This window comes from Scomber japonicus, chromosome 18, assembly GCF_027409825.1.
Source record: "Scomber japonicus isolate fScoJap1 chromosome 18, fScoJap1.pri, whole genome shotgun sequence".
Classification (NCBI taxonomy): Eukaryota; Metazoa; Chordata; class Actinopteri; order Scombriformes; family Scombridae; genus Scomber; species Scomber japonicus.
In genome coordinates, this window is record NC_070595.1 from 24,892,724 (window position 1) to 24,898,677 (window position 5,954).

The 5,954-nt window shown below is 38.1% G+C and overlaps 2 non-coding genes across 2 annotated transcripts; both read right to left on the bottom strand.

Moving 5' to 3' along the window:
* Positions 1 to 873: 873 nt before the first annotated feature.
* LOC128379688 (small nucleolar RNA SNORD88) lies at positions 874 to 965 on the bottom strand. Its single transcript, XR_008323457.1, has one exon. It is a non-coding gene; the product is annotated as a small nucleolar RNA SNORD88 (small nucleolar RNA).
* Positions 966 to 1,753: 788 nt separating this feature from the next.
* LOC128379689 (small nucleolar RNA SNORD88) lies at positions 1,754 to 1,845 on the bottom strand. Its single transcript, XR_008323458.1, has one exon. It is a non-coding gene; the product is annotated as a small nucleolar RNA SNORD88 (small nucleolar RNA).
* Between the last annotated feature and the right edge of the window lie 4,109 nt (positions 1,846 to 5,954).

Consider the following 5,954-nt stretch of genomic DNA (forward strand, 5'->3'; position numbering starts at 1 on the left):
GGAATTAAAGCAAAAGATTTAGATTTAGTGCCACAAATTAATCAAACTTCATGGCTTTTAGTTCATTTTATTATATGTATAATACATCTTCAGCGTCACATTGTCACTGCCAATCAATTAAAAAAGCAATGGTGACACATTTATAACTGCTACAGCATTTATACAAGTTATAACCTCCACAAAGAGTCTAAATGTTTAACACAGCAACTTTGAATTATAGAGAACTTGTCATTTTTCTGGCAAAACTTAAATTGAGTTTCCAACTTCTTACAATGGGGACAATTTCATGTTTTCTTTGTGGGTCACATGACTCAAGGAATTAAATATCAGAAACAAGCAACCTGAAGACAGAACTGCTTCTTAGAAGATATGAATGCAATCTTTCTCCATCATTAATGTTTCATAGACTAAATGAATAACCAAAATCATTAGTTAGAAATCATTAGTTGCAGCCTTAATAAATGTAGTGTTTCTTCTACAGTGTGGTTTGTAGTATGAAAAGTGAAGCAACAAGACAAAAGTGTTTCAGATGAAGAATTTTATTTGATTAAAATCAGAAACACAGTACAGGATCATTTTACAGTAGAAAGAACATTAAAGAGGATGACATTACATTTTATCAGCTGATCAGGTTTTTGATGTCTGCAGGAATTACCAGAAACACAAGGAAGAGTCCTCGAGAAAGCAGAGCTGCACTTCTATCATTACAGATATCCAGAGCAGAGTGTAACAGATAACAGATCAGCTTTCAACACCATACCTGCACCAGGAAGTCGTCTAGGAATGACCTCACCTCTTTGAAGACCTGAAACAGACATATGAAGCGTTAATTTCTTGTCATGATCTTCATCTTTGTCTAATCTGTAGTTTCTTTTTCTCCTCAGTAACTCTGGCTTGTCAGGGCCAGAGGTGCACTTTTGTCTTCATACTGACTCAGAGCCCAGTGCAAGTCATCAGGGGAGAAACGGCTAAAGCTAAATGAATGCTATTCACACACAGAACATATAACAGGAAGTGGACTGCAGCTGTCCATATGTTCAAGTATAGTTTAACTCCATGATATTGAGTTGAAACCTCGACTAATAACGGCTTCTTAAATCCTCGTTTCTGTAGTCACAACACCAAAATCTACAGTTCTGTGACATTTGAAGGTTTTATTTGCTAAATATTCTCAACGCACAGGTTGCTACTGGGTCTGTGACACCTGTCGAGTATATAATCATGTTTCTTACAGACCTGCTACACTTAAAATCTAATAATTGGCAGCTGAGTCCTTTTTTAAGCAAATATGCACAACACTTGCTGGTTGTGGCTTCTCATATTCTCTTAGTTATGGAGAATAGTAAATAATATGTTTGCATTTTGGATTTTTGATCAAGTCATTTGAATGATTTGATGAGCTCAGCATATTTATGACGGGTATTTTCCCCATTTTCAGACACATTTAAAGACTTAACTGAGCAGTCAACAGATCAATAATCAAAGTAATCATTCATTTCAGAGCCTGATTTATTCCTCTGCAGTGTTTCACAGTGTGCCACAAATTTGGAAAATGTTCATCAGAAAATTGTTTCTTGAGCAAATATCTACCAAGAGAGCTTTTATAAAATGATATGAAAACAGTGCCCTCTACCTACCTTAGTTGGACTTTATTGAAGAGGCAGCTTCACGTATTCAGAGACCTGAAAAAAGGACAAGAGGATGAGTTACTGTACTGCCAAGATCATCACTGTTGGATCATCATTAGCTCTGTTTTCTCCTCAGTAACTCTGGCTTGTCAGGGCCAGAGGTGCACTTTCTTCTCCATTATGTCTCAGAGCCCAGTGCAAGTCATCAGGGGAGAAAACCTTCAAACTCTACCACACATAAAAAGGTTTACGATCTATTATTTGACTTTTTCTTTCTTGTTCCTAAAGTTTAATGTTTGAGCTTCACGGTGCAGAATGATGTATGAGCAGAGTTTGACACGAAGAGGCTGTTTTCTCATTTATCTGCTGAAAGAGGAATTGGAAATCTGATTTTTCTTTATAGGGTTAGGCCTACAAGCACCATGTGAGACACCAATTAGTACTGAGCCAATCCCTGTCCAATAGTCAATGTGAAGCCTCAAGTAGGAAACTTATTTTTTATAAGTTATGGATTTTTATTAAATAGCTGAGAAGCAGATTAGATGCATATCTAAAAGGATATTAACAAGTAAATTGAACTATTTTAGTGTAACAACCATATCAGACAATTCATTCTCCAAAGTAGAGTATTTTATAAACATCTTAAATCTGAATGAGGAGTTTTAAGACTTTGCACCACATGGTCACACAGATGTTGAAGGAGCAGCTCATACTGTTCAGGGACCTTTAAGAGGAATTAATTAAAAAGAGCAATATCAATCTTGATTTTGAGTGTTGACAAAAATGTGTAACTACTCATTTAAGTGTTATAAAATGCTCTTTAATGATTGGAAGCTACCTGACTTGAGTGGTTAGCTTACATGCTAATGCTAGCCTGACCACGTGGAGTTAGGCCCACAGATACTGACCAGCTACTTTAACAGCTAAAATATAAGTTTTAACAAATGGCACAGTACCAAACCTCATTCATAAGAGAGGTAATTTAATAGTTTCTTGTTCAACACCGTGAGGATATGAGTCCTTAAAAAAAGGGTAACATGCTAACATGCTAGCAGTCATAGCCACGTGTGTGTGTGTGTGCTGAGTTTGGGATGTAATTAAGCGACGTAACTGCTCAAATGTCTGTAAAGGAAATTAAGTGTTTTAATTAAGAGTTGCTAATTTTACCTGCAGTTATTAAACAAAATTAAAAGGATAAAATTAATCGCAAGTATGCATGCTGCTTAATCATAGCACAGAAAGACAGTAGTTAGGTTGCAGAAGCTCTACTAACAAGTCATTATTCCTCATTGCAATATTATCCTAAACTAAACACATCTTATGTTAATAAACCTAATATTAGTGAATATATCTCACCATTTGCACCAGAGAAGTAGCAGTTGAAGCCCACAGTGTCTGCAGTCCAACTGAGAGAGAGAAATGTGCTGCAGCAGCTTCCTCGTCTCTCCATTTATTGCCGGCTGGAAACTGGAGAGGTTAATATCTGTATTAGCGCCCCCTGCTGGACAGGAGGGTAAGTGTAGGGGGCAGATTCATATTAAAGGAAAGGTTAATCTTTTTTTTTTAAGTGTAAAATAACAGTCAGGGGTCTATATTAATAATTAAAGAGGTTTTCCTTGCTGTAATCATTCCTCCTGTTCATATTAACTATTAAAAGATTCCCTTCAAATGTGCGTTCAGTGTAAGTCAGGGGTGTCAAACATGCGGCCGTGGGCCAGATACGGCCCGCCGAGGGGTGCGATCCGGCCCACTTGCCATCCAGTGCTCTTTTCCTTCCTTCCATCTGTCCTTTCTTCGTTCCTTCTTTCCTTTCTTTGTTCCTTCTTTCCTTTCTTCCTTCTGTCCTTCCTTCCTTCCTTCCTTATTTCCTTTCTTCCTTCCTTCTGTCCTTCCTTCCATCTGTCCTTCCTTCCTTTCTTCCTTCCTTTCTTCCTTCCTTTCTTCCTTCCTTTCTTCCTTCCTTTCTTCCTTCTGTCCTTCCTTCAATCTGTCCTTCCTTCCTTTCTTCCTTCTGTCCTTCCTTCCATCTGTCCTTCCTTCCTTTCTTCCTTCTGTCCTTCCTTCCTTTCTTCCTTCTGTCCTTCCTTCCATCTGTCCTTCCTTCCTTTCTTCCTTCTGTCCTTCCTTCCATCTGCCCTTCCTTCCTTTCTCCCTTCCTTCCTTCTGTCTGTCCGTCCTTCACTATCTCTCTTTCATACATTTCTTTCCTCCTTCCTTTTGCCTGTCTTTCCTTCCTTCCCTTCTTATATCCTTATTTCCTTCCTTCCTTCTTTCCTTCCATCTTTTTAATGATCCACATTTACAGTCATTTTTTAGCATCAAATTCCCTCTTAGTGTTTCCTCTGTTGAGCTGTGGTTGAAGTATAGCAACAAAAAGAGAGACTTTGACTCTAAAAGGACTATAACATTGAAAGATATCTACTTGATTTGACTCATTTGGATGATCAAAGCTTCATATTTCCTTCAGATAAACTTTTAAATCCATTTTTGCACAAAAGGAGCGGAGGACTCATAGTTGTACCTCCTACTCCCATTTAAAAAAATATATAATATCAGGAATTTATGCATCTTCCACATTTATATAATTGCAGATTACCTTTGCAGAGATGTTTTATTGTATATTTTATTTATCACTTTTACCAATATGTGGGTACTGTTGTGTCAATTTTGAATGTATGCTCAATAATGATACCATATCTTTCCTCACCTTAATATTATAAGTGGATTATGAATCATCTAAACGTCATTAACAGGAAGAATAATTACAGTAAGAAAAACCTGTCATGTGATTGTTGTTATAAGACAGACTTCAAAAGGTTGAACCCATCCTTTAAGAAGAATTCTAAATATTCCCAGCTTAGCCTTGATACGTGAACTAAACTACAACACATTTTCCATTATGATTTTAAAATGCCTTTCTAACTACGTGTCTGCTCATTACAAATACATGTTAGTAGATGTCAAACAACATAATTACCATTGTGTACACTTGCGTAGACATTCATGCAACTTTTTAAGTGTACTTTTTGTAATCTGTATTTGAAAGTAAGGATGAAATAAATTCAGGACTTTTTTTATTGAGATCTAAACTTGTCTCTACTTGAATAAAACACTTCTGGATTTTTTCCGTCTATTTAACTATAAAAACAGAAAACAAAGGTTTGCCTGACAGCTTTAATCACTATAATAATTCAGTCTCTTTACAAGTGTGTATTGTGAATTCAAATCATTTAATGTCAACCTTATTCCACCTGTTTACTTTTTTCCGCCTTTTAGACTATTATCATTTTAATTGCAGTGTTGTCACGATACTTGTCTACAATCCCTCCAGGTTTGATTATAGGATTATAAACGTAGAATTACTAGTTCTCCTAAGAGCAGGTTGCAGCTGGCTGTGAGCTTTGCGACGAAGGACGGACGTCTAGTTATTTTACGTGACATGTTCTGGCAAGGTGAAGCTTCACAAAATCAGCATAGCATGAGGTGTTACGTCACCACCACCAGTATGTGAGGGGAGAACAATCCTTCTTCTTCAGGGGTCTCTGACTTCAAAGCATCTCTGCCAGAAAACACACACACACACACACACACACACACACAGGATGTATCCTCCAGCTGTGGAGGCAGGCCTACCAAACTATCCCGAGGGACTGGTGTTAGGGGGTTGGAAAAAGGGGGCATGAAGAAAAGCACACGGGGGGACGGAGTTTCCCTAATCTGGTCATGTTGCTTTTATGCATCTTTGTAAAATAGCTGTTAAATAGGAAATCCTGTTAATAAAGGCTCATGAGCATTCACAATATACTAGTTGGTGACTCAGCTTTTGTATGACATGCACACACATGCACACACACACACACAAACACAACAAAAACACAAGAACACAAGAACACTTTATTAGCACTGCTCTCTGATTGAGGTGAAGCGAGGGACAGAAAGATAAAGAAAAAGAAAGAGAGAGAGAAAGAGATAGAGAGAGATAGAGATAGAGATGGTCACCGACATGTGGTGAAGTACAAACAACAGGAGAATACTTCCTGCAGCTGTTTTAAAGAGAGAGACAGGCAGAGAGAGAGAGAGAGAGAGAGAGAGAGAGGAAGGGAGAGGGAGGGTGTGAGGGAGGAGAAGGAGGGAAGAAACAGGAGAAAAAAGGAAAAAAAAAGAAGCCAACTCATCTGATACAAACAGTGGGCCAAAGAAAGGGGGAAGAGCAGGAGCAGCACTGTCCAGAACGAGTGGAAAAATCAGGAGGCTGAAGAGGAGTGTACAGAGGACGGAAAGAGAGAGAAAGAGAGAAGGAGCCCGAGAGTGTGCAGGAAAAACTGG